The sequence below is a fragment of the Myotis brandtii genome, unplaced genomic scaffold (genome assembly GCF_000412655.1).
Source record: "Myotis brandtii unplaced genomic scaffold, ASM41265v1 scaffold292, whole genome shotgun sequence".
Taxonomy (NCBI): Eukaryota; Metazoa; Chordata; class Mammalia; order Chiroptera; family Vespertilionidae; genus Myotis; species Myotis brandtii.
In genome coordinates this window covers 633,988-646,978 of record NW_005361156.1, presented here as the reverse complement: position 1 = coordinate 646,978, position 12,991 = coordinate 633,988, and the positions used below count along the sequence as shown (strand labels likewise).

Here is a 12,991-nt window from a genome sequence, read left to right as displayed (position 1 = left end):
ACATGGGCACACACTGTCCCACCCGCCCCTGCCTCCTGGCCTCTGGCCCTCTGCTATTCTCTTAGCAAGGCTAAAGGAGCCCACAGACCAGCTTGTGGGAAAATGTTACTTCAGCAGCCTCCCTGCTGGTGAAAAGGACCAGCATCTCCTACAAAGGGGCCAAGGTCTGAAAAGAAAGGGACAGAGCAGTCAGAACATGGAATGGAGGGGCATTCCCCCCCCTCACCCCCATGGATGAAAAGAGCTGAACCATGGCATTTGCACTCAGCAAGCTCACAAGTGATTCATCAGCTCACTGCTACCTCACAGACAGCTGGTAGAAGGTTATGTAGGAAAGATCAGAGGGGACAAGGCTCATCTCCTCCCTCAGGACACCCCAAGGAGCCTCCCTTGTCACAAGGTGCTTAGGACTCAGGGCCAGCCTCAGTATGGTCAGATCCTGGACTCAAGGCCACACAAGCCACAACCATGGAGCTGGGACATGGCACTTGGAGCTGGGACATGGCAGAAGAAAGGACTTTTTGTTTGTTTTATTTTTTTAGAGAGAAGATGGGAAGGAGGGAGGGAGAGGGAGAGAGAGGGAGAGAGAAAGAGAACATTGATCGGTTCACACCCTGACCAGGGATCAAACCCGTAACCTGGGTATGTGCCCTGACTGGGAATCAAACCCACAACCTTTAGATTTATGCGACAATGCCCCAACCGAGTCACACTGGCCACGATGAAAAGGACGTGTATGGAGTGCCAACAGTATGTGGAGCAGCATAAGATACACAAAGGTAACCCAAGCTTAACACATTTCGTACCGCTCAGGAGTTTTCTCGTGTTTCGCACGCCATCTGTTAAGGACCGCTCACGAGTGTTCTCGTTTTTCACGCCCATGGAAAAAGGAGCGAATCTAGATACTTATGTAAATTTTGTTTGGTCCCTCTTCATAGAGGAAAATGTTTTACACAGTACCATACGTTAAAAAAGTACTAGGAACTTTAATAGTTTAATTGTTTGTTTTTGTAAATAAAAATGTTATAATTATTGAAAACAACACCTAAAGTGCATTATGATGATTTAAATAACGTGCAGTTTGCCCAAAAACGTGCGATCCCTGGCATATGTCTTAGAGATTTCTATGCGGTATGCAATGTGTTAAAAAGCTTGGAGGGAGCCCTGGCTGGTTTGGCTCAGTGGTTAAGAGTGTTAGCCCTCAGACAGAAGGGTCCAGGTTCGATTCCCAGTCAAGAACATGTAACTAGGGTTGCAGGCCCAATCCCTGCCCCAGTCAGAGTGTGTGCAGCAGGCAATCTATATATGTGTCTCTCTCACATTGATGTCTCTCTCTCTCTCTCTCTCTCTCTCTCTCTCTCCACCCTCTTCCCTCCCACTCCCAGTAGAAATCAATGGAAAAAATATCCTCAGGTGAGGATTAACAACAACAAAAAATTGGAGGGGAAAGGTGGGATAGAAAAGAAGGGGCTGGGAGTCAGGGGAAAGTGCAGTAGCCCGTGCACAGACGGAACCTGGATGGGGAGCCTAGACTGGGCATGGGCGAGCTGGCACTGGGGCTGGACTTTGAAATGTGAGGCTTATCCGGAAAAGGGCAGGAATGGGAGGGACTACATGTCCCTTTCTGAGGCTCAACAGCTCCAAGTCAGTTAAAGCAGTGCCTTGTGTAGCCACCTTTAAAAATCCTGACCAGTGAGGCTCAGCTGGTTAGGACATTGGCTGGTGCACTGAAGGGTGGTGGATTGATCCTGATCAGGGCATAGACCCAGGTTTTAGGTCTGATCCCTGGTCAGGGTGAGTACAGAAGGCAACCAATCGATGTATGTCTCTCACATCAATGTTTCTCTCTTTCCCTCTCCCTTCCTCTCTAAAATCAGTAAAAAAACAAAAACAAACCCTACAGATCCTCAGGTAAGGATTAAAAAAGAAAATCCATGTGAATTTTACAACTGAATTCTTGTTCTATTTTTTTGTTGTTGTTAATCTTCACCCAAGGATATTTTTTTCCATTGATTTTCAGAAAAAAATGAAAGGGAAGAAGGGAGGGGAGGAAGGAGGGGGAGAGGGAAATAGAGAGGACGAGAGAAAAGAAAAAGAGAGACATTGATGTGAGAGAGACACATCAATTAGTCACCTTCTACACTCACCCCAAACTGGGCCAGGGATCAAACCTGCAACCCAGGTACATGCCCTTGACCAAGAATCGAATCTGCAACCCTGCAGTGTGTGGGCCAATGTTCAACCACTGAGAAACACCAGCCAGGGCAATTCGTTCTATTTTTTAAAATATATTTTTATTTATTTCAGAGAGGAAGGGAAAAGGAGAGAGATAAAAACATCAATGATGAGAGAGAATCATTGATTGGCTGCCTCCTGCACCCCCCATACTGGGGATCGAGCCTACAACCCGGGCATATGCCCTGATGGGAATCAAACCATGACCTCCTGGTCCATAGATCAATGCTCAACCACTGAGCCACGCCAGCTGGGCTGTTCTATTTTTAATACAAAAATGTTTTCCCAGAAACCTCACAGAGGCCATCCTGATACATAGGATCAAACACACTAATTTACAAAGCTCGGGCAAAGAGCATTCCTAGAGAGAGAGGTGCGCAGGGGCCAGGCATTCAGGCACACAACAGAACCGTGACTACCCTGAGCTGGGCACTCTTCCACACTCCCGGAACACACGCCAGCTCTCTGTGGCATCCAGAACCTGCCAGTCACTCCAGATATACCTGCTGTTGGGCTGACCTCCACAAGGTCACACACAACCAGGGTGGGCTTTAGAAGGAACCCTCATCCAGGCCGTCAGGAGCTCAGTTGGTTAGAGCCTCGTCCTAATAGGCCAAGGCAGCCGCTGTGATCCCATCAAGACACATATAAGAATCAACGAATGAATGAATAAATAAGTTGAACAAATTGATGTGGTTTTTTCCTTCTCTCTCTGTCCCTTCCCCTCTATCTCTAAAAATAATTTAAATTTTCTTTAAAGGAACCCTCATCATACTGTGTTTCTCCCACATGGTATGACTCTCTGAGCTTCAGGTCTGCTCAGACATCACCAGCCTCTGAGGGTAGGACACCCAGCCCAGTGGCTCCTTCACATTGGTCCTATTACTGGACAATCCCCTGAATTACAGGGGAGAGCTCTCCCCTCCTAGGCTCTTGTCAATCTCCTGAGAAGAAATTCAAACAGGTGACAGAAAGCAGTGTTGAAGCAAAGCAAGCGAATTTATTAAGAAGTAAAGGAAGCAAGTTTATTAAAAATGCACTCAGCTTAAAGCACAAGTGGACAACTCAACTATAACCTGATAGGGGCCCAAGGGGTTTTATACCCTTCCCCCTATAGGTTTCAAAGTTCCCCTGCCAGTTATCTTGGGTAAAAGACTAGGTTTCAAAGTCTCCTTCTACACTGTTGTGGCTGATCTCAGAATGTTTGTACATACATCTGGTCATCTTGTTTGGCAAGTCCTATAGTGGCTGACTTCTTTGTTTGGTGGGTGAGATAAAACTCCCCCCTTCTTCCCCCTTCCCCAAGATGGCTGACTTCTTTGTTCAGTAGTTGAGATAGTAAAACTCCCCTTTCTTTACCCTTTCCTCCTTTCCTGTCCCAACAGCTATCTTTTCTATTTAACAGTCCCAGCAACGTGGCCCTAGCACTCCCCCCGGAAGGAAAGCCACAGAGCCCATGACCCAGACCTGCCTCGAGGCCCACCCACCTGGGCCCAGAACTGCGGGTTCACCGGGGAAACCCTGAGACATTGAGAAGCAAGCTGCCTTCAGTGACAGTCTACACCATCCTCCACCAGCGACAAGCCAGCCTGTCCAGCTTTGCCACTGATGAGCAGCACATAAGGAAATTCAAAAGCAGTCTCCCCTGTCATGTCAGTACTCTCTAGTTTAATTTCTTCTTGTGGACTCATTTTGATTTGATAAGCTTCATTAAGAAACAGGTCCGAAAAAAAAATTAAAAACAAAGAGGAAAAGAAAGAAAAGAAAAGAAAAGAAAAGAAAAGAAAAGAAAAGAAAAGAAAAGAAAAGAAACAGCTCCAAGATGGCAGGGTTAGGACAGGATAGGCAGCAGCATATGGGAACTGTGCTCTCACCACTGAGCTTACCAGAAGGGAGATTTCAAACTCTACAAGAAATGCCAGGGCCCCTACACCAAGACACTGAAATTCCACGGGCCTAATCTCCAGCTGCAGCCCAGATGACGACAGACTTGACTCTCATTTAGAAGCACATGAGCAGGACGCTGTAAAAGCCTCGTCTCTGAGCACCTGAGCATGAGCAGCGTGCTCCAGAGTCCAGGAGCTTTGGCAAGGGTGGGCCGTGAACAGGCACCCTCGGACATCACTGCTGGGCTGGCTGACCAGACCATGACTGACACGTGTGCCAGGCCTCAGTGCCTCAGCCCCTCAGAACCTCATGTGCTTGTATTGCTAATGTGGAAATAAAGAAAAATACAGAACACAGAAAGAGAAAATATCACAAATTCAGAAGTCTTAGGCTCATGTTTGCACAAGCACAGACAGGGCCATCTCAGTGATATCTATACTATGTGGCTTGTGACTGAGGCACAGCTATCAGCACGCTGCATTCACATCACTTCATCATTCCACAAGTCTGCACCAGCCCCGTAAGGAGAGCCTGATGGTGTACACTTGGGGTACTCACACTTATACAACAAGGAACTGGACCAAGACTAAGACTCCTGGATCTCTCCACTTCCTCCCTCTTTCCGTCCTTTCTTCAACTTACATAACAAGCGTGTGCTACATTTATAGAGCAGCCAGGCTGGGTTTCCTTTTTTTTTTTTTTTTTTTTTTTTTTTTTTTGTAAAAGAGCCAGAATTAACACTGCATTCTCTTCAAATCAATTCCCTCTACTGACCTTCCCCACTTCTCACTGGGTTAGCATTTGACCTACTTGTGAAGTGCCGGCTATAAAACCATGTATCTACCCTAAAGGCATAAAAAAGAGAAATGCTGGACTTTGACTCTTGAACATTTCATGGAAGCCAGCATACTCCTCACTCCAGTTCACACACTGGGGAGAGTGGGTTGATCACTAATACTAGGTTGGCTGAATCCCTGAATCTCACTCCCAGGGGGCCCAAGGGAGTGTTGATGGCCAATGTTTGTGCACAGAAAATCCTATGCTTTTGTATTTAGATTTCAATGGGAGAAATTTGACAGAAAGACTATGTCCCGCATTTAGGTCAGGACACCGAACCCTCTGTTTCCAGTGGCCATGCCATCCCTTTTCCACTGCAACGAAGTAGTGGTGGTGTCCAATTCCTGGTGTGTTTGTGGAAATCCAGAAGTGATCCAGCCACGCTGCTGTCTCCAGGGGAGGTTTGAAGCTGACATCCGTGAGCCTGCGCCATGGGACCCTGGGCCTGAGCACGGGGGCTGCCAGGACACAGAGATGAGGCCCTGGCCAAAGCCTAGAGCACGGTGCCTGCTGTCCTTTCTCAAGAGAATAGGGAGGGCAAAGGCAGGGCAGAGCCCAAGTCACATGCTGTCCCAGGAGACCCCTGACCTAGGGTTCCTCAACTGAGGGAGGCGGTGAAGACAACCCTGACTGGGAACCCCACGCCACCACTCCTCTCAGCTGCCCAGCAATGTTCTGAACCAGGAAGGCATCCCAGCCTCTCCAACAGCCCACCCACAAACACAGCTAGTTCTCCCTGCCCAAGCTGCAGGCCCAGCGGTAAATCTCAGCCCTTAAATGCAGAATTGAATGCACTGCCCAGCCAAGCATCGTGGATAAACTGGATGCTGCTTGTCCCTAAGGGCTGCCACTCCCTGACACCAGGTCTTGAAAATGACAAGGAACAAAGGTAGAAAATGACAGGCTCTAGACAAGGTTCTGAACAGAAAATATCTCTGTTGACATGTCACACTCCAGCCCCTTCAGTTCCTTTATAGAGCTTTTGCACTTGGCTCCTTTCGATCACTTCCGGATTTCCACAAACACATTTCCACAAATGGACACGACCACTACTTTGTTGCAACAGAAAAGGGATGGCCACTGGAGACCTGAAAGTAAGAGGGCTGAGTGTCCTGAGTTAAATGCAAGATATATTCTCTCTGTCACAGTTCTCCCACTGAAATCTAAATGCAAAAGCATAGGATTTTCTGTGCACAAACATTTGCAACCAACCTAATTAGAAGCACAGTTTTTATCTATTTCAAATTTGCACATAAAACCTTCACCTATGCCCTCTCTTCTGCTTTGTTTTCTACAGTTTCTCACATCCTTGACCAGGAAGAAGCGGCAGACATCACCAACTACAAATGAGGAAACGGAGACCCAGAGACCAGACGCTTGTCCCAGGCACCAGATGCACACAGCAGGGATGGGACCTCACACAGCCAACAGGCTGCACACGTGCACGAGTGTCAGCTGGTTCTGACTTCATTTTCCCTACAGGAGACCCCACAATGCCCTGTGTGCACCGAGATCTGAAACCCTCCGGCACACTCGGGGAATAAAGGAGAAACAGGGCTCCACGTAGAGACGAGGGTGCATATGTCAGGGCTCCAGGTCATTCCGACCCTCAGCACTGCCCCTGGACACCTACCCTGGAAACAAAACCCTCAGACATCAGGACCCTGACCCCCAGGTTGCCTCCCCAGCTACAGGCAGACACTGCTCAGTGTAGCTTTGAATTGAGGATGACACACATGACTCAAATGAGGCTCCCAGAAGCAGAGGCCCCCACCAGTGAGCCTCCTGAGGAGGCTCCTGGAACAACTGTGCCTCAGATTATCGGAGGAAGTGCCACCAAGCTCCAGGAATATGGAGGTGGTTCACAGGGCCCCATTCAGTTCAGCAGGACCCGACCCATTTAGAGACCACCACCCGAGGGGGGAGGACAGTCATGAGCAGAAAGCCATGGTGGACCTGCCACCTGCCCAGGTCACAGCTGCTATGAACATTTACGTCACAAGGCAAGGGGACATCCATCTGTCCGGTTTTATCAGGTACTTCCCTCCCGAGAGACATCTCAGGTACAAAGCTCCTGCACGTAAATCCCCTGCAAATATCATGTGACTATATGAGTGTGGGTGTTTAACATATAACTGCTGGCATTAGAAAATCAACTAGAGCCCTAGCCGGTTTGGCTCAGTGGATAGAGCGTCGGCCTGCGGACTGAAGGGTCCCGGGTTGATTCTGGTCAAGGGCACATGCCCAGGTTGTGGGCTCAATACCTAGTAGGGGGTGTGCAGGAGGCAACCGATCAATGATTCTCTCTCATCACTGATGTTGCTCTCTCTCTCCTCCCCTCCTCCATGAAATCAATTAAAAATATATTTTAAAAAAAATCATGCCCTAGCTGGTTTGGCTCAGTGAATAGAGGGTCCCATGTTCAATTCTGATTAAGGGTACATGCCTAGGTTTCGGGCTTAATCTCCAGTAGGGGGCATGCAGGAGGCAGCCAATCAATGATTCTCTCTCATCATTGATGTTTCTATCTCTCTCTCCCTCTTCCTTCCTCTCTGAAATAAATTAAAAAAAAATTTTAAAAAATCAACTAGAGACGGAAACAGGTGGGAATCATGACCCCCCTGGGGCAGGCACAAGTTGTAAGAACCCAGGGGCCCTGGCTGCAAACACTCTGGGGGCTCTGCCAGCCTGGGAATGGGCCTCCTCAGGGCCAGAGTCTCCAGTCCCCCTGGCACCAGCCACACCGAGGTAGGAGGCAGGACACTGCAGACAGGACACCAGCCAGGGGTTCATACCTAGCCCACTGCTCTCTCGAGGCACCTAAGCCCTCACCACCAGCTGTCTCCACGGCCACCGCCCTGCTGGCTCCCAGGTGGCCTCTGCTCTCTTCCTGCACTCGGCCCTGCTGGCGGATCCAGTGCAGAGTCCACCCTTCCTTCGCTCTGGGGCTGAAGGGCAGGCCTGTGGCTCCTCTGCTCCCTAACCCCCTCCTAAACTTTTGTATAGAAAACTGTAAAAATTATGTGTTGTATTTAATTCTTATACTTTTGGGCTTGTAAGTGGCTTCTGGTACTTCTCACAATAAAATTTTTTTGAAGATATCAAAAAAAATTCTTGAAGATTTTTTTTTAATAAATAACTAGAACTGCCTGGGACTCAGCGCCCATATCTGCTTTGAGATGCCTCAGCCTATCTATCGGCAATGAGTGGCTGGCCCAGCTCATCCTTCCAGAACCATCCCCGCACACCTGAACTCACTTGCAAAAGCAGGCCAAGATCCTGGAGGCCCAATGCTGAGGAAACCAGAGCCCACCAGAACACAACATGGGAGAGACAGTGGGCACACCCCCCACTTAGATGCCGCCCGGATGCCATGAGCCTCTCCCAACACACACCACCAGGGCAGGTGAACTCTGGAGCAGTGTTCTCCCGTTTCTTGCAAGAAACCTCAGTGACTGCCCAGGAACCTATGCCCCTCCCCCAGGCATAGGCTCCAGTGCCCGCAGCAGGAACTGGCCTTCCAGGACCTGTCCTAAAACCAGCCAGGGGCTCTGAGTGGACAGCATGAAGAGGAGCCAGGAAGCAGGGGAGACCGGGTGTGTGTGGCTGAGGTGGGAGCTGGCACCACGAGGTTTGGGTAAGCCAGTGAGGCTGTGTAAGAGACATTAACACAAAGACATCATGAGGGGGAGACGAAAGCATTTTTGGAACATTCTTTCTAAAAGTACAGAAGTAAGATAAAGACTATTAAGAGCCGACTCTACGGACTGCAGTAACCCAGCTCCAAGCACTGGGCAGGGCGGGTGTTCCAGTCATCATCTTCCTTAACGCTCACAAGGCCGCCATGACAGAGTGGCACATTAACCTGCCCCGAGCCACACAGTCAATTAAGTTGTGGGCGGAGTCGGTCAGGGCCAGAGTACCAGCAGGGTTGCTGCATCCCACCCAATGCCCACATCCCACCAATTCTAGACTGGAATGTTCTGGGTGCTCTGTAGTGTGGGGACAGATGGCAATTAAGACCCGGTGAGAGCACTGGTGCTCAGAGGCCTGCTGGCACCCAGGCCACACAGACCCCCTCCCTGGTGCCAAGCAACCAGCTCCTTTAGAGGACTTGGAAGACTGCTGGCCCAGGGACTGCTGACCTGGAAAGTTCCCGGAAAGGAGCCGGGCGCACCGCTCACAGGTGAAAGCAGCCACTGACAACCTGGCCACAGTTGGCATCTCTGTTCCCCTACAAGTCTATTGGCAAAATCAGTATTCTGACCGCTGCTTCAACTAACAGCAGTCACTGCTGCTGGAGGAGAGGAACTGAAGGATACGTGTTCTCGGGGCAGAAAGAGGAACTGCTGTGAGGCTGACACCACTTCCTCCCGCTTCCCTCAGATGACTGAGGGTGGGACAGCTGATGGCCTGGGGGCCGGTGCCCAGAAGCAAGCTCTTCTCACTCCTTTTTAGGACTTTCCAGCACTGACTCTAGGGCTGGCTCAGGTCAGAGGAGCCTTCCGGTTAGGCACCTTGTGAAGAGGTGACCACTCCTCTGGGAGCAAGCACCTGCTGGACTAGGGGAGGAGGAGGACTGCTCCCAGGACACAGGGCCCATTCCCTCAGGTCCTGAGCCAACCTCGAGGCGTGGTCAGGGCTAAGAACGGACCCAGAGCCCCATCCTCCAGCAGAGTGTGAACTGACACGCACCAGTGTCTCAGGACGCCCACTCGTGGCCTCAGACAGGCTGGCGCACAGCTCTTGTCAGGATGGGAGACACGCGTAAGAATTCGGCCAGTTAGCCCTTCACCTCTGATCTAGTTACACTAAACATAATCTACCATTTCCACTCAGAATAATCCCCACTTCTCTTGCCAAGTGGCTTAAAATATCATATTTCCACCCACAGCCCCATCACTTAGCCCCATCTATAAAATTCCTTTCACTATCTTTCCAATCCTGACTCTTGCCAACACCAAGTACACCTGGAATGAGCCCAAGCAAAGAACTGAAAAGGGCAAGTCATCAGAAGCACCATGACAGCCCCTCCCCTCAAAGACCCATCTGCCGCCACAGAATCTGCAACCCCAAAGCCAGGACAACGGCCCTGTCAGAGGACCAAAGCCAATGGGCAACCCACAGTTTTCTCCCAGACGGGCTCAGCTGCAGAGACCAAATCCCCTCAAATCTTACTTCATCTGAGTGGTTTACCCATCAACAAGTAGTCGTATTTCCTGTTGCCCTTAAACTCCTAAAGTATCTCCACACTGAAACGGCTGATTCAGCTCTAAACAAGGTCTAACCTGTTCATTAATACCTATGGGCCAGGTATCTGGAATACAAAGAGACACAGCCAAAGTGAATCACACAGCAAGTATTTACAAAGCACTTCCGGGAAGGAGTATTACACCTGGCCAGCCCCTAAGGGAACCTGGAAGAGAACAATGACCCAGGACAGACTCAGCCCCATGGAGGAAGCCCCAGGAGGAAAAAAGAATTCACACTTACACTGTCCATAAAGAGAACCCATGGTGGCAATGGGCCCAGAGTCAGAACTTGAGACAAGAAGGTAGGGGATGGGGAGCACTGGGTTCCACTCAAGCTCAGTCCTGAGAGAGGGAATGTGAAGTCTTAGGGCAGTGGTCGGCAAACTGGGCTCGCAAGATGACCCAGGACAGACTCAGCCCCATGGAGGAAGCCCCAGGAGGAAAAGAGAATTCACACTTACACTGTCCATAAAGAGAACCCATGGTGGCAATGGGCCCAGAGTCAGAACTTGAGACAAGAAGGTAGGGGATGGTGGGCACTGGGTCCCAATCAAGCTCAGTCCTGAGAGGGAATGTGAAGACTTAGGGGAAGGGGGACCAGTCGTAGCCCAGCTCCCCAGCTCCCCTAGCAACCCGCCTGCCCACTCCTAGAAAAGCACTCTGAAAATGTCCTGTAGCTCCAACTCTCCCACATGGCTTCACTGACTGAGCTCCCCACCAGACATTCTTCCTTAACAGCAGGCCACAGGCATTCTCCCAGTGAACTCCAAACCCTTGGAACTCCTCCCCTAGATCTCCCCACCCAACCCCTATCCAAGCACCACCTTCTGCAAGCCCAGGTGCTCAATAAACACTAGCCCAGTGCCCAACAGGGAATCTTCCACCAGGCCCACGCTGAGCTTCAGCCCTAGGATTATCTGCCAGCTATGCTTTCATTAGTCTTAACTAGGAGGGTAGGGCTTGAGCTTTTTACCTGTGAATCAACATCCTGTTTCTCTTCCATTTTGTAATTACTAGTGTCCCACTCCTCCAAACATCCCCTCTCCTCCTCCCTAATCCTCAGATTCCTCTCTCAGGGTTTAGTGACTCTTTGGGATATTCTTTTTTTTTGGGGGGGGGGGGCGGTAATTTTTGTTAATCCTCACCAGAGGATAAGTTTTACTTATTTTAGAGAGAGGAAGGGAGAGGGAGGGAGAGAAACATCTATCAGTTGACTCCTATACCAAGCCCAACTGGTATGTGCCCTGACCAGGAATCAAACCCGAGACCTTTCAGTGTACAGGACGACACTCCAACCAACTGAACCACGCCTGGCCAGGGCTCTAGGACATTCTTTTATCAAAACCAAGGAGAAAGAAACTAAGAGACCAAGGATCTTACACATTTTCTCATTTGAAGTAAAAAATCCCATTATTATGACTAATGTGAATTAGCATTACTCTTTCTGACAAACTCACATTATCTGTGACTAAAATTAACCCTTATTTACTATCAACTATTTTATGAGACAGAAACTGTAACTGCTACATTACCTTCATGTTATAAATTTCTGTTCTACATTTTAGCAAACAAATATGGCTAAGTGGATGACAACTGGAAAAGCAACAACATAGACATATTCTGATAGATTAATTACCCTCCCTCAGAGAACTATTACAGTAAAGCATGAATTTTTAAAGTAGTCTTGAAACAGTCAAATAAAGGGACGAATGGACTTAACTGTGCAAGCTATAGTTAACTGGCTCAGAATCAATTGTTTCAGTGTTGAATAGACAGCCATTGCCTCAAAACAACCCAAAGGACAAGAGCAATTTAAAATCTGACTCGATATACGAAACAGGAACGCTGGAGTAGAAATGCTGGTGAATGACCACTAAGACCCACTGTTTAAAAATAAAAACAAAACAGTAAAACATACACCCACACTATAAAAGGAAAATCATAGCTCACGAAAGCCTATTTCTATCCTGCAGATGACTGTCATTTTCTGGGAGGTCAGTTCTCTGAGAACTTGCTCAAATGAGCAAAGGAAGTATCTGAGGAGTGGGGGTGGGGTGGAAGGTGGGGAGGGAGAGGACCAGAGGGCTGGCATCTCAAACTCTGATTTTATCCATGAGTGCTGGTTTTGCAGTAACTCAAGAGTTCTGGTTTCCTGATCATAGGTCATGCCACCCTGAGGATGGTCTCTGGCATGCCTCTCAAACTTGAAGGATGTGAAGGTTTTTGGGAAGCCTTATGCCTGGCAAGTGCTGGGCTGGCAAGGAATGAAGCCAAGTGCTATTGCATAGGCCCAACCGAAAGACCCAGGAAAGTAAGAGGAAGGCTTGTGAATTCCCGAGGATGAATATAGGTAATAACTTTTTTCCAACAGCCTTTTCTGAGTTTCAATCCTATGCAGCTTGCACAGCTTCCGAGATACTCTGCCTCAGCCACACAGCCTTGTAAAGGTCATCAACAAGATAACTTACTTTCTATTCCTATCTGGAACAACAGTGTGAACATTATATTATACAAAAGACAAGCTGAAAACCAGCCTAGAAATTCCTATCCTTTTGCTAGGGCCCTGGGAGAACTAGGATAGTTAGAAGGCAGTCTGAGAAAGACTTCCTACCTGGCCCTTCCATGAATCCCTAACCCACCCCTTAAGATGAACAACGTTCCCTCTGAAATAGCACTCTATGGACATCACCTTCTCAGAATGCTAAATGGGGTGCGTGTTGTGGCTGGACACAATGAGGCACCAATTCTCTAAACGCAAGTCACTGGGAAGGGAAGACGAG

The 12,991-nt window shown here is 48.9% G+C and overlaps 1 protein-coding gene across 1 annotated transcript in view; it reads right to left on the bottom strand.

The window, feature by feature from the left end:
• Nucleotides 1-12,991, bottom strand: part of KCTD5 (potassium channel tetramerization domain containing 5) — a 34,119-nt gene that overhangs the window by 19,956 nt on the left and 1,172 nt on the right. The gene's annotated exons all lie outside the window — the stretch shown is intronic.